Source organism: Crocodylus siamensis, chromosome 1 (assembly GCF_052110815.1).
Source record: "Crocodylus siamensis isolate JL-2025a chromosome 1, ASM5211081v1, whole genome shotgun sequence".
NCBI lineage: Eukaryota > Metazoa > Chordata > Crocodylia > Crocodylidae > Crocodylus > Crocodylus siamensis.
Window position 1 is genome coordinate 212,917,492 of NC_143395.1, and position 21,726 is coordinate 212,939,217.

The 21,726-nt window shown below is 44.1% G+C and overlaps 1 long non-coding RNA gene across 2 annotated transcripts in view; it reads left to right on the forward strand.

The window, feature by feature from the left end:
• Positions 1–7,625: 7,625 nt before the first annotated feature.
• The window catches only part of LOC149874092 (uncharacterized), a 102,264-nt gene continuing 88,163 nt past the window's right edge, over positions 7,626–21,726 (forward strand). For both annotated transcript variants that reach the window (XR_016443362.1, XR_016443361.1), the window contains exon 1: positions 7,626–7,751. This is a non-coding gene — a long non-coding RNA (uncharacterized LOC149874092). The remainder of the gene's footprint in view (positions 7,752–21,726) is intronic.

The window sequence follows — 21,726 nt, forward strand, 5'->3', positions numbered from 1 at the left end:
CAAAGATACCAAAAACACCCTAACATGCCCCATGTAAATTGGAGGACATAAATGGCACATGTCACTGGAGTTTTTGGCACTTTTGCAATTCAATTTTGCACATCCAAAGCCACTTAGGTCCACTGAGCATGGAAAGGCCCTTTCCCCCTCCCTCCATCCCCTCCTCCATTTTACCATGAGCAGGTGTGCATGCATGGCAATTCCAGTTTGTCACAGAAAAAATCCCAAGCTGTGCACAGGTGCCAAAAACTGCAGTTCAGTGGCTGCATACATGCAATATATGAATATAAGCTGAACCAGGGCTTAGCCCATAGACCCACCAGAGATCATGTCCACTGTCTCAGTGCTGTGTTCTAGAGGAGTTTTCTGGTATCTCTGAGATCTGTGAATTAATATTTTATGAAGGCTATTTCAGGCCTATTGGCATATTGAATGCCCTGCCTTGGGTGGTTAATGAGAACATTTAGTATAGGTATCTGTGGTTTAACTTAGAGTTGATATTTTTTCTGAAGGTCAGATAAGTCTTGGCTCATTAGCAATAATGCTGGGATAACAGAAAGAGAGGCAGGGGAGTGTCTCTAGTGGGTTATGGAATACAGAGAGATCCCACACAATTTACTGATTCGTTTGATGCACCTGGCTGGGGGAGTATTTGGTTGATTGCACGATTTCACAATGATTGCACACTTGATTCATACAACACAATTTTAATTTTAAAATTCCTTGCTACACATATAACACTGGTTAGCTTTAAGAAAAACCACGAACATTAAAATCACAATAACTACATATATTAGAAACAATGTTCCAAACGCACTTCCTTCCCAAACAATGCTATAAGAATTAGTATTACAAAAACAACTACAATTACAAGTAAAGGTTATTTCTCATGATATACTTACAGTCCTAGAATTCCGAGAAACCAAATCCCCAAGGATACTTTCATTCTTTAGTTATGGTTTTAGGTTTGGTCTCAGCAGTGATAGGAACAAGTCCCCTTCCTTTGGTCCCACCCGGCCCTCCGTGGCTTCAGCGTGAACAGGAGTTCTTATTCACGGAGAGGGTGGTTCAGGTGATCAGTCTGATCCAGCCTACACTTGCGATTCTTCCTTTGGTGTTCTGCAAGTGAGGTTACCTCCAAATTGGGATTCTAGGTTACAGTTTTTATTGGGTGAGTTGCTGTCTTGGGCCCCTCCTACCCAACCCTGTCACTACTCCCAAATTTGGGCTTGGATCTTTTACCCAACAGATTCCTTTCCTGGGTCTTCTTTGGGAAATTTTCCATACCACTGTTGTGACCTCTTGCCAACCCCTTTTCAAAAGTCCCTAGGTTTCGATGTCTCGGAATGTTTACCTAAGGGTTGCTTTCAGGTTAACTTTGTTAAAGGCCTCTAGAGAGAAAATTCAAAACCCAAGACATTCAACACATTTGCTGCAAGGCCTCTAAAGATAAAATTCAAAATCAAGGCATTCACCACATAGGCAAAAACAAACAATGTTCCTAGATAAAAAGAAGAACCTTGCCTTTTTTTCTAAACTGGCTAATGGGTATTTATTACAAGCATTCGAACTATTACATTCAATATGACAGGGAGGGGACTTCTAAAGGCAGAGGCCTGTCAAAGATTTTCTTTGCAAACTGATCAGGAAATGTACAATTCATGGCAAGTCTCTATTTCTCGTCATTGATGATGCACATTATTTTGTGAGCATGAAGGAATTATTGGCTAGTCCTCCTTTAGGTCTCAATATGATTGATAATTAATGAAACACCTGATTTAACTGAGCCAGGCTGCAAGATGATTTATACTGTGGAAATTATTGCAACAATGATATATAAGGAAAGGTTTTGCCAAGAAGCTATTTCTGGTGGCCAAGGCTATTTCTGGTAGGCAAAGCTTGCTAATGACGTAAGGTTGAAAAACATGGCTCTTGCTAAAAGAGAACAGTTACAGTGAGTACTTTGGCTGCAATGGGACCAGTCAGCTTGGAGGTGGGAAATATTCCCACACTGATTTTCCCAACAAAGATCCAGTCGTGGCAGGAAGCCATTGGAAAGGGTTGAGAATGCTTTTTGCTGCCTGTAGTGGTAGCTCTCCAACTCTCAGAATATGTTCTGGAAAGCCTGCATACAGAAAAGATGGTGACTGATGCACGGTTGTGGTTTTTTACACTGCCTTTGTCCAACAGAACTTCAAGACCCAGTATATTTCCTGCCTGCTGCAATGACATGTTCCGTGCTTGGGAATCTTGATGCACTGGAAAAAAAATCTGTTGAATATGAATCTTATTTGTCAACCACAAAAAGGGCTTCCCTCTTTCCAACAGTCATTGGATACATTAACCCTTTAAAGCATGTATGTTTCCTGAATGCCATTAAATGTATTCTTTAAAATGCAGTCTCATGCTAGAAATGGCACACAGGTGCTGTTAAATCCACTGGGTTTCCAACCAAGGCAGCAGGCAGAGACAAAGCCTGCAGTGCCACCAGGCAGCTGGTTGAACACCACACCCAGCCCAGCTTGGTTCCTCCAATGAGAACATTACTGGAGAGTCAAGTGACCAGGAAGAACTTATGGGAACCTCAAGCCCCTGATGAGGGCTATAAAACCCCTTTTACTTCTTCTGGGGCTTGTCCCAGCAGTAACATTCCTGTGTGGGCTTTTGGACCTCCACCTTACTCCACCCTGATCCCCACCCTGCCAGAGTGTCTTCCTTTGTCTTGTTTGGACTTCCAGGCATTGATCTTCCATCTGCTCTGACCATGACACCACCTCAGCCTTTGGACTACAACAGGTACCAGGCGTGACCCTTAGCCTGCCGTTGGTAACTTTTTACATGACTGCCCATGGCCCAGTTGATCCTGACAGGTGCTCTGTCTGTAGTGCTTCTAAACTTCAGAATCAAATATATTGCAGCTGAGAAGCTGTTTTTCCCCCCCAGCTGTCAGCTCTGTAAACTTCTTTGGAGTTCATGGGATCATAAGACAATAGGGCTGGAAAGGACATTGAAAGGTCATTTAGTTCAGCCCCCTGCTTGAGGCAGGTTCATCCACAGGGCTGGATTAATGCATAGACAAATAAGGCACATGCCTAGGACCCTGAGCTATGGGTTGCCCCAGTCCTTTCCCCTGCAGCTGTGGTGCAAAGGGCCCCGTCCACCTCCCTTTCCTTCCTCTCCTCTCTGCCAACCTCACTGTGGTGGTAGCTGCTTCCTAGCGGTGGCTCTGAGCCCTGCTCCCTGTGGGCAGCAGTGCCAGGGTAGGGAGGGGGGTCTCGGCTGGCCTGGGGCCCACAGGTTTTTTTTGTCCAGGGCCCACTAAAGGTTAATCCAGCCCTGGTCATCCATGACTAAACCAGACAAGAATCTATTTAACCTTCTCTTGAAAATTTCCAGGCATGGAGATTTCACAGTTTCTGTAAGGTAGGCTGTTCCAATGCTTGACCACCCTGAAAATTAGAAAATTTCTTCTAATCTCCAACCTGAATTTCCTCTACTGTAGCATGAGTCCACTCCTCCCAGTTTGTCCTCTATGGTCAGAGAGAATAGTCTATCTTCATCCTCTCTATAATAACCCTTCAGATACTTGAAGATTTTTATTGAATCCCTCCTCAGTCTCTTGTTCTCCCTCACTATTTCAGCCTGTCCTCACAAGTCTTGCTTCCTAGATTTGTAATTGTTTTTGTTACTCTCTGCTGGATTCTTTCCAGTCTGTCCCTTGAAGTGTGGGGCCCAAAACTGGTCACAGTATTCCAGGCGAGGCCTCACCTATGCTGAGTAGAGCGGAAGAATCACTTCCCTTGATTTGCAAGAGACTCTCCTGTTAATACAATCTAGTATGCTGTTGTTTTTTGCAACAAGAGCATGCTGATGGCTCATATTCAGCTTATGTTCCACTGTAACTCCTTGCCAGTCATTCCCCACTCTGTGTTTGTGCATGCAATTAACCCATCCCAAATGCAAGACTTTGCATTTGTCCCTGTTGAATTTCAGCTGGTTGACTGTAGACTGTGTCTCCAGTCTGTCCAGCTCTTCTGGATCCTAGCCTTACGTCCAGTGTCTGCAACTCCACCCAACTTGGTGTCATCTGCAAATTTGCTAAATGTGCACTGAATCCCATCATCCAAATAATGAACAAGGATGTTAAACAATACCAGACTCAGGGCAGACCCCTGAGAGAACATATGTGGCCAAGTAGACATTTAGACAATGGGAACATACCCTGTCAAGTAGACATTTAGCCATTCACAACTATTTGTTGAGCACGATGATCAAACCATACTTTCATTTAGTCTTAAATCAAACTAGATTCTTCTTAAAGTTCGACTAGATTCTTTGCTTCTAATGCATCCTTACCAATAACAGTGTGGGCTCTTCAGGAGAAAAGTGGTATCTCCAAGGTCACTTTTGCTGCTTCTGCTAGGTTTTGACATATGTAGCTAAGTTATTCACTGGGACTTGGTAAATAAGGCTGTTGATGAGGAATAGATCCTGTCTCTCTTTTCCCCTCCATCCCCCAACCCAAGTTAACAGGAATTGAAAGCACTGGAAACTGAATTTGACCATAAAGTTAAGTTGGCAGGCTGGTTCCTGGTGCTCACCAGGAGCAGGGTTTGGGAGTAATAAGATGCTATTTTTACATCACCCAGTTACAGACTGGAGCTGCTTGTTCATAAAGGCAGGCTGTGGAGCTGAGTTACTGTGCTTAGAACTTCAGCAGTGAATTATCTGATTTTGGGGTGTGTAAGTTCTTAGATGCTCCATTCTCTTTGCATAGCTTTGTCATCTGTTGTTCTGGTTTAATACTGACAGTACAGGCAGTCCTCGGACTTATGACACAATTTGTTCCTGAAAACGGTGTCTTAAGTTGACACATTGTAGCTTGGAACTGATTTACCTACAGGAAACAATGTTATAAATGGAGGATTGGTTCCTGAACCAAGGCCCGATACCGTTTTCACCAAAAATAAGCCAGAATTTTGTACTCAATCAATTATAGATGAGTAATATAGCTACATTAATGTATTTATATTGTACATAGCGATCATATGGATTTGGAAGGACTTCTTTGAGGTGACTTTGCTGGACTTTTGAAGGGCTCTTAGTTGGACTTTTCGACGGGTTCTTGGCTGGAGTCTTCTCAGAAGTCTTAGCTGCAGGTTTTTCTGGAGTCTTGCCTGCTTTCTTAAAGAAAATGTCCAAGGAAGTTTGGACAGATGTTCTCCAGGGAGATGGGTGACACAAACTTGTTCACTGTCATGGTACCACATTAGATCAAGCACTATAAAGTTGAAACTGACATCAGAAAGTTGAAACAGGGTGTCAATTTAGAAACGTTGTAAGTGTAAAATGTTGTAACTTGCAACATTTTTGTAAGTTGAGGACTGCCTGAACTGAATGTATTTGCTACCAGAACACTGGCCTGGCCAGCCCTGCTTTAGTGAGATCAAATTGAAGATGATGCAGCCTCAGGCATAAATAAATAGGGTATGGGTGGTGGAGGTGGGAAAGGATTGGCAATGTTGTTCTGCAGCAAGGAAAACAAGACAGCAATAAAAAAAGAGACTGGAGTTAAGCAATTGATGCATTCATTGCTTCAAGAAGACAGATGCATTTGAAAGATTAGTGTAAAAAACCCCATTAAGTAGAAAAGGGCTGAAAGTAATAAGTGGGCCAGAAACAACCAAGATAAGATTCAGATAAGGAGCTGAAATATTTCTTAGCACTTCTTGGTATTGTAAGCTTACAGAGTGTCTGACCATTTTGGGTGTAACTTCGGACTAACTCCTTACATAGATGAAGTAGATGACTTAAAATAACACCACCCTGGAGGTTAGAGGTGTTAAAACCTATACGAGTACATTTGAGGACCACAGACAGGAAGCTTGTAGTCAATTCTGGCAGCTTTTTCAGGACTGCTACATTTTTCAAAAAATTAATGCTTATGTCCCATCATTTGGTCAGCTGACACTTATGGTGTTATATAATCAAAATAACCACAAAATTTTGGTGAGGTGAGGCTACAACATAGTCCACTCACCTCCATAGTGACAGTGGCTTTATTTTGGTTAACAACCTATTTTGGTTTCCACTATAAGATGGGAATCCTCCACAAAAGCATTTTCAGGCTTAAATTTAGTAAGTGGTCAGTGGAGAATGTACATCCCATATGAGCTTAGCTGAGGATAGAAAATGGATTCACTTAGGGGGTGAAAATGAATCAATGTCAGTTGAGGATTAGAATGTCCAACTAGAGCTGCCTCTTGCCCCAGCTCCTAGCGCTTTAAAAAAAAAAGCCCGAACTGAGCAGGTGCTGCTAGGCAGGGGGCAATCCCTGCTGCCGCCCACTGCATGAGCCCCCTGACCCCTCCTCACTCCTCCTGCCCACTCCCCCACCATGGCTGCCCCATCCACCCCAGCTCTGGCCCTTTAAGGAAAAAAAAAAAAGGGAGAGAAAAACCCTGGGACTCACTGCTTCTGCAGCTACCTCGCGGCTTTGGGGGGCTCATGGAAGAGCACTTCATGCAGCAGGGGGCAGTGGCGATGGCCCCCTGCTGGAAGAGATGGTGAGTTTGGGATTTTTCCTTTTTTTTTTTCTTAAAGGGCCAGAGCTGGGGCAGGCAGGGTAGCCCGGGGGTGGGGGGGGGTGGGGCTGGGATAGTGTGGGGCAGCAGGGGTTGCCCCCTGCCTGGCAGCACCCACTGAATCAGGGCTTTTTTTTTTTCAAAGTGTCTCGAGCTGGTGCAGTAGGATAGCCATTGCTGGGGCTGGGAGTGGGCAGGGGATGGGCCAATTTGCCCTGCATATCTGTATCTGTTTGGTTATGTGGGTGGGGGTGTTTATAGAAACATAAGAATGGAATATACATGCGTTGCCAGCAAAGCCATTGCCACATAGAGTCCAATCTTGAGCAGCTCAACAAGTTTGCATGGTCCAGGCATGTGTGCATGACATGTTGAAACTGGCTAAATGCTTTGCACCGCTTTAATGGTGTTGGTGTTTGCATGCATCGGCAGTGTATTGCGCATTAATTCCAGCTGCTGTAGGAAATTCAGCAGTGTAATGTGCCTTAAATGACTTGGGGCACAGCAAACTAAAACTCCTCCAAAGAGTTTTAATTTGCTGTCCCTAAAGCCACAGAGAAAAGCACCAGCCTCCACACTACTCCACAGCTCTGCCAAGCTGCCCAGGAAAGCAGGCTCCCCCCAGGAAAAGTGTTACACCTAATATTTTTCCTCTCCCTGGAGCCTGCCTGAGTTGCATAGGGGCAGGTGCTTCCTGCGGCAGGAAGCCACCTTTGTTTCTCCCCAAAATCTCTGTGCTGTGACAATGTGATTAGGATGGGCCCAGCAGAGGAGACGCACCTTTACCCTATCTCTTTAGGTACATCCTGTAACCTGAGATGGATACATTCCTGAGGGATGGGGGAAACCTGTTCCCTCTGCCTACGTGACTGGTATCACATACCTGGGTGAGGGGCTTCTACCTGGTGAGCTAGAGTCTGCCCGGCAACTAGTGATGTATTTCAAATTGGTTGGCCGACAGCCAACAGGTGCTGGCCTCCATTGGACCAGGTGAACGAGGTCACAGGGGCTATATAAGTTAAGACTGCCCAGGAGGAGGGGGCAGCAGCCATGTGGGGGACTCAGAGAGGAGCTTTACCATCTGAAGCTGGCTCTCTCCCCCATAACTTATGAGCTAGGAATGGCCTGCCTCCAGAGGGAATCTCCAACAGCCTCTGGATAATACTTGTGAGTAAGCTACTCGAGATCTGGTTAGATATATAGCTGGCAGTAACTCAGATGCTTGATCAAAAGGCTACCTCAGCCAGACTGTTTTGCTCTATGGGATTTCTATAATATTGTTCTATCTTGTACCCTATCTTCACCCTACCCCTGTAATCAGTAAAGTTCCCCTTTGTGACCGGTGTGGGAGACTTATTGAGGGGTGGGTCTAAATTATGCCTAGGAGGCCCCTTAGGTCTGCCGACTAAGGGAGACTTTCCTTTTTGGCCCCTGATTTCGGGAAGCTCTCCAAGTGCCTGTACTGGGTTGAGTACCTGCAGGACTATTAGGCCTGTGTTTCCCCAGGGACACAGGGCCAAGAGAGTCCCTTCTTGGGGTAGTGGCAGCTTACATTACCTCCAGGCTAGCGAGTGTGCCCCAGGAAGGGGGTCAGCTGGACTCAAGGCACCCCTAGGGAGGCACTCGGAGCCTGGAAGGTGGTTGGGTGCAGTGAGGTGGGTGGTTCAATGCAGGAGTGCCCCTTACTGACCCGCTGCACTTCCCTCCATGGCTGTAGTTCCCCCTTGGACTGCCCAACCTAGGTGCCTACAGGTGGGTGTTGCCTGGGGGGTAGTCCACTACTGCCACAGAAGGAAGCACCAGCCCTTCCCCCCTGCCCTGGTCCAGCTACCAGCTTCCTTCCACCCACTCAGCCACCCACAAGTTGCTGCTTATTGCACTGGGTGGACAGAGTGGGTAGAAAGCAGCTGGGAGCTGGAAACCTGCATACTGGGGCAGGAGCCACTTGGCTGAAGCTTGCCCCTCCTGCCAGGAATGGTGCAGAAAGGGCAGGAAGAAGAGGAGGAGCCATTGGAGGTGGGGAAAGCTGAGCAGTACCCAGGCAGCTGGAGCAGCAGCTACTACTAGAAAGCTGGAGGAGCAGCCCTACTAAGAAGCTGTGCACATTGGCCAAGGCTGGGGCCAGAGCCAGGGTAGTACCATTGATGGGCATGGGGTAGGTGCAGGCAGAAGCATGGTGTGGGTGCCCCAGGAGGGAGTGGGCAGGGCTTGGCTGCATATGGAGCACAGTGGGAGCAGCCACAGGCCGTATACAATCAATTGGCTTGCCAGACTCAGCCCACGGGCAGTATTTTGCCCACCCCTGCTCTAAGCCAATTAATGAGACACCTGGTGCTTTCCCTCAGCATCTGCCATGATCTCCCTTCTCCCCTACAGCCACATTCATGACTTATGGCCAACATAAAACAAACTGGTCTCAATCAAAATACTTCAGCCATACTTTGGGTCTCTGTACGACAGAAAACTTTACCTTTTGTTTGCCTATGGATCTCCCTTCAGCATCTTATGGTCACAGGAGCTCTTCTCCCTTCAGACCTCAGGGCCAGACTGTTTCCTGTGGCCCAGGACATAGCAAAACAGTGCCAGGACTTGCAAAATATTCAGGACCATCTAATACAGAAATCTGGCAGGTTGGTAGCTAAGATACCATTGGATCAGCAATTTCTCATAGTAGTGAGCAATTATCTAGGCATTTCCTTTCTGTCCCAGTGGTATGCATTTTGAGTATGAATGCAATGGCAACTGTCATCTGTCTAACTTGCTGTTTTGTTGATTTTTGCATTCACTAATTCGAGAAACTAAGCAGGGACTTTCAAAATTTCAGCAATAGATAGATAGATAGATAGATGAGTGAATAGTTGAACTCTTCTTTGTGGGAGAGAAGTGCAGCTGGAGGGAGGGATTATGGAAAGCTGAGCTATTTCTCTTTATTTATACCGCACAGGATGACTGGGTCAGATATTACTTGTTTTTGTGGGACAACTGATACTCCTTTTTTGTTTATCTCCTAGTGTATTGATCATGTTTTAATTAATTGTCAGGAGAGCCTTGAGGAGGAGATAGGTGCCTTATGCAGTTTTGTTAACCCATTCAGATAATGAGGCTCACTGGGGGAATTCAAACACTTCTACACTACTCCACTCCCTGCATCTCACCTGTAGGTTAATTTCTTAAATTCTGTTTGAGGCATGTCTGTGGCCTCTAGCACCACTGTACGTGTGTGCATCATTGTCTAAGATATTTATCCTCAGCTGGGAATACATATCCTCTTGAGAACCACCCCTGATCTGGAAACACTGAAACTTGGAGACTGTGTAGGGTTAGGGATTAGTTTGAAATGTGGCCTATCATGGGGTCTATGCATGTGTTTGATGGAATCAGAAAGCCTGTCACATTATTACTGTGATCAGCAGTATTACACACCTTGCATGCAAAGGGAGTCTTTCTAATGTAAAGCCTAGGATGTTTGAATTCATTATTCTAATATGTATTGAGGCTTCTTTTGTGATCGATGCCTACCTGTTAACAATACAGTGATTTAGAAATGTGCTGGCATGGATCCTAAATAGTGGACTAGTATCTCTGGCCAGGACATATGAATATGATTCTACCAGAGAAAGTCTAAAGAACTTAAAATATACTTTCTCCCCTCTATGCCAACAAATAATTCACTTCATGTAATTTACCAGGCCGATAGAAAAAAGCTTGCTGTCATCCAAGCTTGATGGTAATGTTGCTTTTACAATAAGAGGGATCTTTACATTCTTACTTGAGATAACTGCAGCCACATTGATGGACATGTTCAATTTATTATCATGCAGAAATGATCATGGATGGCATCACTTCAGTTAATAAAGCTCTCCTTTCTCTCTGAATGGCGTTTAAGGCTAACTATGCATGGATGCAGGGAGCCATTACTGCATGCTGTGTCGTGAGGAGTGCAGTCTGAGAATTAGCAAGTGCTAATCTGCTCAACTATTAGATTTTGCGGGGGATGAGACAACCCAGGGCCTTTTGGCACTGTATGCACCAGAAAGCACAAACAGCACTGGTCAGTGAGTGCCATTTTGCTTGGTCTGTGGCATTGTTTCACAGAGACAGATGAATGCTGCAGTTATGTTCATAAAGGGGTATCTAAGCATCAGGCAAAGCAGAGCATTTGTTCTCAGGCTAGATAATGTGGTTCTTCTCTTCAGGGTATAAATGCGATCTTTGACATGGGGAATGGGTATTCCCAGAGTCTACATGCAACTTTCTAGCTAAGCAGGAGGGCTGCTGAGTGATTGTGGTTGTACATTGGTTACTTCCTCTTTTCCCTCTTCCTTTTTTTTACTACTGCTGCTTTGCTTGTTGAATGTAAGACAACCCATCATAATGGCAGAGAGGATAGTATAGGCTGAGAACTCAGGCATTTGAAACTCAGCTACATTTTCCCCTTGTTTCTATTGCACTTTTACTGTGTCTGATGAGCCCTGCTCCTGCCTTGCTCATGGATCTCACTATGCTGTGGCAGAAAGCCAGTACTCTGCTGGCCAGGACACAGTCCAGGTAATGACGCCTGTGGTGCAGGGCGATGTGTCACAGAGGGAGCAATGTTCTAAACTTACTCTTGGTCTCTCTACTCTCCAATTTCTTCATCTTTGAACATGGGCAAGACCTGTTTCCTGGGTAGAGGGGGCTGTGTGGATGAATGAGATCTTTTGCTGTAGACCTGCCTCTTATAAAATAATAGCAGAGATAGAGGACCTATTAAAAGATGCCTTTTGAGGACTTTGGGTCTCTTGTATGAGGGAGATGACCAGGAGATTTGATGTAATAAATACAAAACAAATTGTTTGCAAGAGATAACAAGATAAAAATAGCTGATAATTATCTATGTACAGACAGGAAGTATGACTACTAAGGTGTTGCAGCCTGCATAAGGTGTCAGTAGGGAGTTTTTGCTGTAGTTGTGAGGACCCTTGAGCTGGAACATGCTGCTGCTGAAATGACAGGGTCACCAGTGCAAATCTTTATTAAATGCAGAATGTCGCATCACAGCAAAACCTTTCTCAGAAGTTCTCCAAAGGCATTTAATAGCAGCAAAAGGGGAAACCCCACTAGCCCACAATAGGGAAATTGGGTGGTGCTCCGAAGACCAATAAGTTTAAAGGGAAAAGTCAGTGAAACACAGTACAGGAGCACACAGAACAGCATAGTATATGGTTCTTACAGCCAGAATGATTTGTGAAATATATGGATCTTTACTTAGATGATCTGAAGGAGATTGCTTGATGAACTGAGAAACTTCTTTTGTTAGGGTATGACTCTTTGTAGTCTTTCTCATTTCCAGTGCTCACCAGAGCTGGTGGAAATTATTTTTTTCCCCTTAAAGAAATGCAAAACTCTAGAACTCTTGGTTCAGAGAGGTACCTTTCATTAGACCAAGTTTTAGTTGCATTTCTTTCTTTTGTTTCAGACCAACACTGCTACCAAATACATCCCTTTTCCCCAATGTACGTTTTTTGGCTTTGTTGAAAAAAGCTGAAAGTTTTTGGTCAAAAATACAAGTCTGAAAAAAACTTGAAATATTTTGTGGAAGACTGGTACTTTTCACAAACAGCCAGCCTAAGTTAAAAATCCAATTTTCCATCCAAAATTTATCATGGAAAAATTTTGACTGGCTCCATGACTTAGTCTTTAGCCCTTCTAAAGGAAAAAAACTAGGGCCAGATTTTCAAGAGATTTCAGCTCCCACGCAGAAGCTCAATGAAACGACCACATTTTTACCACTGTGCTAGAAAGGTAAATTTTTGGTGCTTGTGCCTTTTGAAAATTTAATCTGTAATAAGGAGTAAAATGGGACAGGATCCCTCAAGAGGATGTGACCAAGGGATAAGTGATCTCTGTTATAGTGATTATACTAGTCATAACACTAGCAGTTAGCTATGATGCTTGACACCTGAGACAGTGCCCTTGAAGCCAGAAAATCTACTAAAAAGGAGTTTACTATAAAGTTACAGAACAAACACCTAGCACTTTTTCTCTATTTTTAAAGCCTGATTTCAGTTACATGGGACTTGAGGGAGCTATTCTTGAGGTAACTAAATAGGTTTCTCTCCAGTACCTGGAGGTAGCTCTTTAGGGTAACTGAAGGCAGGATCAGATTTACAGCAGATGATACCTGTAAGAACTCAGTGTCCCTGCTCATAAGCAGTTAGGTTCTGCTCCCATTTGCTTTGGGATAAATCCAGATTGGATTACTCTGCATTTATATGACATGGGGACAGAACCTTGCCCTAAAATACTGCTTCAGTTGTACTCCATAGAAGGGCAAGTGTCCTATGGATAGGCACTTGAATTTGTCTTATGCATACAGGCCCTATTTCTTTGGGATGTAAGCATGGTGCAGTCATTAATGAATAACACCTCTTAAGCAGGGAAGTACCAGTATCCCTGTTTTCACTGGCTCTCTGTTGGGCCCAGGACTGCCTTTGGGAAGCAAGCCCTGCTTATGCCCTGTCACTCAGCATGTGCAAATCCCAGAAACTAGGCAATATGGCCTGCTTAGAGTGCCCCTAGCTGAGTGCTTTGGGGATGCACTCAGGCTTGGGCCTCTTAGTGCATGCTTAGGGCTGCTCTAAGCTTAACTAAACTGTTTTCTGTCTGGAGCTGGCACAGAGTGCAGACGAATGAGTGGAAGAGCATGCTTCTCTGTGGGACTCTCAGGCTGAGCACAGAGGCAGCATAGTCATGGCCTACCGGACTTAGTCAAGTCAGGAAATCACTGGTCAGACAGAGAGAAACTCAGACTCCACAGTTTCAGATTTGCAATCTAACTGCTAGCCCATTCTTCCTGTTTAATGGACATCTTGCCCTGCCTGCTCAGTAGGAGGTATTTTAGAAACAGAGAGGCATTTTAGGGTAGAACCTTCCATTGCTTGCAGCATATCTATCCCATTGCCTGTATGCTTGCAGCCAAAAAGACAATGAAGTTGACCATTGACCATGGTTGAATAAAACACTGGATGGAAGGGTCATTTTAGCCTTTGGTTGGCTAGTTATAGATTCTGTTGAAAGTACCCAGGATGTAGAGCAGGATGCCCTTTTTGGTTTGTGTACAAATTAACTAAATCTACCTAGACTGTTATAGATCTTGTAGCACCTGAAATGCTAGGCAGTATCTTCTTAGTAGGTTAATAGGTTAGCCAGTATTTGTTCTTTTTTTTTGGGTAGAATGCAAGGTTATTAAGTTGCTATGTAGACGTTGCTAGCATTTTTTCCTATGGGTATGTATCACCTAGGACATTGGAGGCCCAAACTGAGTTGAACCTTTTGGGCCTACCCCTAATGCAAACATGTAAGGATCAGGTGTTGTTTTTCCTTCTGCTTATTGCTCCACCTCCCTCCCCATACCTGCACAATCATAGAAGCAACTTGTGGAGTTAAATGCCACCCAAGTTTTCCCTATACTTTCTGCTGATTCCTACTTGATGGAAGATGATTCATCCCTACCTGAGTCCAGAGAAAGGGAAGAGACACTTGCTCTTTGGCTCAATGAGGGAGAAATGGCATCCTATAGAAGTGGGTACTATTTTAGCCTTCCTATCTCTGTGTACTCCTATGTGTAGCTATAACTGATAGCTGAGCACAGGAGGCACAGTGACACTTAGCTTTATTCCAGATGTCTATGGGTAGTAGCCTAGTGGTGAGATGCAGAAGCATACCAGCTGTTTTCAGCACCCCCAGAAAGTCCCAGTACCAGCTCATGTTAATGCCTTATGGGCTTCTCTCTCTTTCCTATGCAGGCACAGAGGCAAATGTACCCTGCTGCGACACTCATAGGAGAACTGTATTAATATGATTTAATCTGATGATATTTTAAAAAGGTGAACATTTCAGAGTGGTGAGCTGACAGCAAGTCATTACAGAGCAATTCATCTAGTCAGGCTGCTCTTGGAATGTTAATGAGCAAATTTTGCACTGCGTGCTGAGCAGTGGAAACAGTTCACAGGTGAGCAAGAAAAGGGATTGGAGGTCTGGGAGATATGATTTAAGAGAAATGATTACAAGACCTAAATGTGTCTGGGTTGGATGTGTGACAGGCAAGGAGGAGCAGAATGGTTCACAAACGTGGGAAGGGTGATGGCACTCAGGCAGGGGAGGGATGATTTAGTGTGGCCCATGAGGAGAATAATGGGATTGGGACCGAATAATATGTTTAAATTAGGAAAGGGAAAATTTAGGCAGAATACTAGGGTACATTTCTGGAGAGTGACATATATTTTATTGCGGATAAGGCAGCAATCCTATCACTAGGAATTTCCCATTTTTATGGGATCAAATACTAGCAAATTCTAGAGACCAGTCCCAGGAAGCTGGGGGCCTGAAGACTCTTTGTATTGCAATAGCACTTATGAACACCAACATAAATGAGGACTCCGTTGTTCTGTGCTTATGGTACAAGGGCCCCCGTTTCACAGATGTTCCAGTCTAAATAGATAAAATGGAAAGTCAAAGAACAGGTAAGTGCTTTTGCCTGAGGTCTTACCACAGGTTGGTGGTAGAGCTGGGAGTGGAGCTTAGTCCTTCCTGATTCCTAGCCTAAGGCCCTCTCCTCTGGGCTACCCTGCTTTTCCTTTTCCCTGAGTGACTAGATAGGTCTTTTCTAGTTTTGTAAGCCTGGGAAGGAAGGATGCTGCAGGAAGGAAGGCAGGTGATTTGGTGGGTGGCATTCTTCCCCTTGAACCAGTCCTGGACCAGTGCCCTTACCTTGTAGTACTGCAATCACTTAATTTCTTCACAGAACTCCTTTATTATGCACAATCTTTCCTTTTAAAGTTGGCACAGTGTTATGATCAAGTCTTTTCACTTTCACTCCAGAAGTCGCTCTGCTTATAACCATAATGCTGTTGACTTCTCTACCACAATCCCTCTTCTTCCACTCTCTGTTTTCCACTTAATTGCTGCAGTGTTGACAGGACCCTTCAAGGTAAAAGTTTCTGTATACCTAGAATACCAAAGCTAGAGGTGGAATGGACTATTAAAGCAGCAAGCCCATGTTTCTGACATTGCTAAATCATTTCCCACAGCATGATCCTTACAGCAATAATCAGTTTATTTTTAAACTTCCTAAACAGTGGAGTTTCTCTCACGTCCCTTTGGAATATGTATTTCTTGTCAGTAGGCTTTTCTTCCACTTCTGCCAAAATGTCTCCATTATTTACCTTATCTTATTTCTCCCCATTAGGGTCCCAAGCACCACACAGTTATTCTTCTCCCTGCTGCTTCCAGTCATGTTTATAATGGTTAGTATCTATCATCCATAGATCTCAAAGCACAATAATTATCCCCATTTTACAGAAGGAAGAAATGAGCTACAGAGGAGGAGGCATGGGCCCCTAATTGTTCAGTGAAGTAGTCATCTAGCAGTTGAACCCTGGTCTCCCAAGAGCCATTCCAGTGCCCTTTCCTCTAAAAGCCATAGTCTCCTAATGTCACAAGGCTCGGCTCGGCTCATTCTTCCAAGTAGTTGCTTAGCTAAGCTAGACAAATTCAACCCTTTTAATCATTTGGCGCAAGTCCCTCTTTGCCTTCTTGGAGTATATGTTTGTCCTTTGAGAGCCCTCCAGTTTGTCAAAATATGCATCTTATCATTGCCCTCTGTCTAGGGACAGTTGCATCTGAGCTGAATAGGGAGGAGTTGCTTCCTTGCTACATTATACCTCCTGCCTTGGTGGACTAGTGAGAAGAGAGAGGCTGACTGCTGCAGATGACTCAGGAGGAGGAGGGTGACCTGTTACCAGCTTCAGAGGCAGCTTCTCCTCTGAACTTCATGTGTTCTGAGGAAGTAGAGTGACCTAAGCAGGTCTATTGAGTGGGGAACACCTATGACACAGTCATGTCTTCTCACAGGCATAGGGAGGATGTAGATGGTTCCTCAGCTATCTTTTATGAGCCCATTACATCTCTTTTTCTCTCCACTCCTCCCTCTCCCTACCCTGTCCCCTCCATGACTTCTTAGTGATTCCACCCTTCTAGTACTACCTTTGGTTCCTGACAGAGATGCTGTCAAGTGTTTCCAGAAGCCAGGGCACCAGTGCCATGGGGAGGCTTAGACAAGCTCAGCATATCCATATCTATTCTGACACACTAGGCAGATGCACTGTGGGTTGATAAACTGTAGTTACCCACTCTAATCCATACCACACATGTGCCCATCCCTCTCTTTCTCCACCCTGGCCTTCTTTCTCCTTTGTCCCCTTTACTTCTTTCTCATCCTATTACACTGACCTGGGATGAGAAAAGTGGGCTGTAGAGCAGTGTTTACCACCTCACACAATGTTCCCCACCTACTCCCTCATTTCCCTGTTCCCTGTTGGACTCCTGTCTCCCCTAACAAACAGATTGTAAACCCAGAGAGGTATACTATTTTTAGTACATTTTTTCCAGTTTAATTTTAAAATGTCAAAATATATGTCAATATTTAAAAACAAGCTGAGCTTTGGCTGAGGTGAGGGAAGGGGATAGGGCTGTGTAGGATGGGGAGCATGGCATTCCCTATAGTAGGTTACAGGGGAAGAATACAGCTCACCAAGGACCCTGTTGTTTCCATGGCTCTGCAGGTAGGTATTCAATATATTGACAACACTAATGGTTAGGGCTATCAGCACTGATATGTACTTAAATCTGGGAAATTTCCACCCCACAATCTTTACCTTAGGTTTTGTCTAAGCTAAGGAAGGTGCTAGGAACATAAGCTAGTTAGAGCAGATGTATATTGAACTCATTTCCTTAAGGCTTATGTTTGGTAGCACTTTGCAGATTAAGTTACAGGGTTTGGGTTCCCTCTCTTTCTCTTCCACTTTTTTTTAATTTTAAAAAGGTGTGGGAGGAGTAGGGTGGGGGAAAAGGGGTTGAAAAGAAACAGTGAGTTTTGGTTTCATTTTGGGGGTTGGACTTGATGATCTGCTTAGGTCCCTTCCGACCCTACCAACTATGAAACTATGAATCCCATATCCTGTAACTAAATATTTTCTAGGAAAGTTTTTTTTGGGGGGGTGGGGGATGTGCCCTTTAAAATAAACTTCTATTGAAAACACTTATGCTCTGGAAAATAGCTGTGCATGTAACCCATAAACAGGGCCTGGGGTCAGGGTTTCCATTGGTTGGTCAGGATAACAGGGAGAAGAGGCAGGCAGTGAGTGGTAGAAGGGAAGGGTCTGAGGAGGGAAACTGATGTGCAGAAGCTGAAATGACTTTGCAGCATATTGCTTGGCTTTTAGGATTTGTGTCAGTGGGTATATAGTCCACCAACCTTAGCTTTCATAGTTCTGTGGGGGATTTATTCCATTGGATGCCAGCTGTCCTATGATTCATGCATATTGCTTCAGCTGTATCACATTTATCAAGACCCTACAGGCTCTCGCTCAGTTTTCCTTGTGACATGCCCAGAGTCCTTAATTGTTATTTCTGCTGCTGGAGCTAGAGGATACCAAAGCTTGTAGACAGCCAAAATTAGGAATGCAGATGGTCTTCTCTCACTCTGCTAAGAATTATGCCCTGAATGCTGAATGCCGCAGCCAAACATTTCTGGAAAAAAACAGATATTGGGGGCAGAATGCAGCAGGGCAGCCATTTCCCATATGATAGTTGCAGAAGTTAGGGAAGCTCTGATTCATAGGACATAAAATGCAGAGTCACCTTGGGAGTCATTTTTGTAAGATTTGCATCCACCTCTCTTATTAAGACTTTACATGTATATTGCACCTTTCCTCCAGGAGGCTTCCAAAGCACTGCAATTTGCAGGAGAGAACTGTTTCAGGCTCCAATAGAATGCGGCCAACAGGGTGCAGTTACTGCTTAATAGCACACACATGCCCCCGACTATAATTAGAACAGATGTAAAGTCAGACTCTGGCAGGCTAATAAAAAGAACCACTTTCTATTTTATAAAGCAGTTCTGTAAATGTTGACTTAACTCTTAGGCTAAGTACAGACATTCAAAAAAAACCCGAAGTTGAATCGACTCAATCTTCACAGGTTAGTCTAATCTGCGTAGATTGAACCAATAAGTAAGTGAACAGACATTCACTTTTGATTCTGGGAAATGTAGCCGCATGCCTACAGTGGTCCAAGCCAGAAACTGGGGGGCACTAGAATATGCCTTCTGGCTTGGCTGCAGCAGACAGCTTTGGCCAAAGCTAACTGGCCCACCCTGTAAGAGGCAGTGGGGGGTTTGTGGGGGAGGTGCAAAACATCTTGGGATTCTGCAGGACTGTGAGTTAACTTGAATTTGAAGGGGATCTGGGACAGAAGTTCAATAAACTGATTTAACCTAAATCAGTTAAGTCTGATACTACATCCATCCAGGCTTATCTTAAACCAGTTTTAGTCATTTTGAAAGTAGTTTATGTGTACATTGTGTTTATGTTTACAGATTTGAACCAGTTTCTGATCACTTATATCAGTTTGTGTCGCTTCTGTCCCTAGCCTTATGCTCGCTTGTATGATGGTAGCACCTGGAGATACTACCTGTTAGATCCCTGTTGTACTGAAAGATTTCATATGGGTCAGATGCTCCCTGCCTGCAAGAACCTAAAATCTTCACAGGAAATGTAGGCACAGGGATAGTATCATGGATTCACCTTTGGGATTCACCATGTGGCATGCAGGGATATTCTTCTAAATTAGATTTACTACTGTACTGCTTGGCTTCTCTTTGTAATGAGGGTGAATCTGTGTTCAGATGTGTCATTTTCATGTATATATGTATTTCAATATTTGATGGGGGGCTGGAGTGGCACGGACACTAAGGTGTATGGTTGACAGCCTACAGGTCAGAAGTTTGCAGCCATAGCAGAAGTGCTCATAGCATGGCCTGTCAGATTTCAGTGAAATCTGTGAATTTGGCTAAATACCTTGTCATAAGCATATAAAGGAAAGGGTAATATTTGATAGAAATGTGATTTTGACATATGTTTATATTACAGCCAAGGTTGTATTAATAAGCAGGGATCTGGGTTGTGGACTTTTCCTTTAAAATGTGGACTTTCCCTTTTAACCAAGAAAAAACATGGAATTTTCCGCAGCTCAGTGGACAGGACCCCACACAGCAGGGCAGAGTGAGGTGGGGAAGCTTGGTGCTGTTGCCGTGGTGCTGCCATGGTGAGGCATCCACTGCCCTTCCAGCAGCAGTGGGGGTGGCAGCACAGAGTTGTGCCCCTATTTGCTATCAGGTGGGCAGGGGGCACCTCACCATGTTGGCACAGAGGCAAGAGGAAGAAGGCCAAGAGATGACCTGGGACATGATTCTAGAGGAGGACTTTTACTCACAACTCCAGAATTGTATCAAGAAACCATAAGTGCTCAGCTACTGCACTCCATACACAACATATAGTAGCTTAATAGAAATGAATAAAGGTCCTTGGCAGCCAGGGGCCCCCTCCAGCAGAGGTGGGGGAGTGGGGAGGCTGCATATGGGGAGCAAGGGGCACTGGCAGGGGTGGGGCCTGTGGGTGGGGGGTGAGTGAAGGCACCAGCAAGGCCAGGGGGCTATGGTTTGGGATGGAGGGGCCTGGACATACATCCTGGGAGCAAAGGGGCAGGGAGAGCTCTGATTTTCTATGATAAAAACCTCAAAATCAAATACGAAAACTTATAGGTACTTAGAATTTATTTTATTATAATGATTGAGGCACCAGTAGACTTCCAAATTGCTTTAAAAGTGTAACTATATCAGTAAAACATTGTAGTCAGTTGAGACATATATATATATAGTGGTGTTTCATTTTAATCACATATTTTTGTTTTTAAAATTAGAGAATTTGTGATTTTTAGACAGAGAAAACCAGGATCCCTGCTAATAAAGCAGTAATTAAGTGTCCCTCAACTATTCACATTTAGAGGTAATGGCTTAGAATTAGCACTTGACACAGGTTAGTTGACTCCTCACCTTAGAGTCATTACATTCAATGTGTCCCTACTACATCCTCCATTTTCTCTGTGACAACCCATAGTTGCTTTCCTGCTTCACTGCCTGGAATTCATACATCCTATTTCTTACCTCTTAAGAGACTTTTTGGAAGGGGCCAGGCTACATTTTTCACTATAAAGTAACTACACCAGTCATTTCTGATTTGTCAAGGGGAGTAGACTTTGAACATCAATTAGTTTACAAGTGGAAAAAAATATTATGGCCCTGAATGTGAGCTATGTCAGTGCCATCGAAGTCAGTAGAATTACAGGGCATCTTTACACATGCTCTGGGGGTAGAGGGGCTCTAATTTAAGCACCCCAGCATCTCATGTATTCAGCACCCCACACTTCAAAATGGCAGTAGGGGCATTTTAACTAAAGCCCATTCGATGACCATTAGTTGAAGCACCCCTGCCACCATTTTGAAGCACAGGGATGCTGAATACATGAGATGCAGAGGCTGCTGGAGCACCCTAATTGCCATACTCCAGCAGACTCGATTAATCAAGTCTCCTTCCACATGCTGTAATTACAGTGCATCAGAGCAGCATCCCCACACATCTACAGGAAGCCATAGTGTAAAACTGGTGTTAGAGGGGAAAGGAAAGCCCTCAACTTTAAATATAAAAATTTATTTTTTAAGAGAAGGATTCAAAGGAATGTCCAGCATATGTAAAAAGAACACACAAAACAGCAGAAAACATGAGGACAATGATCTGCTCTTACAAACTGCCATGCAGTTTAATTCAGAGCTGATCAATTTAGATTGCCTTGAGAAAAGGTGATGCCTTTAATATGGGAAAAAGTTTTTCTCCCCTACTGGAATGGACCACAGCTCCTACACAACTGTGGCAACAGAGCTTTTTTGATTATTTTGCTTCATAGCTTTGAGTGATGATGTTTCTCTACTTGGAGGTGTGTCCTTTTTGGACTCAACTATGGCCAGCTGGCAAACTAATACCACTAATGGTTATAATGGTATATTTCTGTAATTCTGTTTAATTCCAATGCATAAATCTGCAGCTGGGCACAATATCATGGATTCCAATATACACTCACAGCTTTTATCACTTTTGGGCAGGAAAAAAACCCCACACCTCAAGTAATGTTTGTCCTTATTGTTTTTTGGACTTGCGCATACATGTTCCATAAGAGCACAGGAATTGCTATACGAATCCAGTTAGTC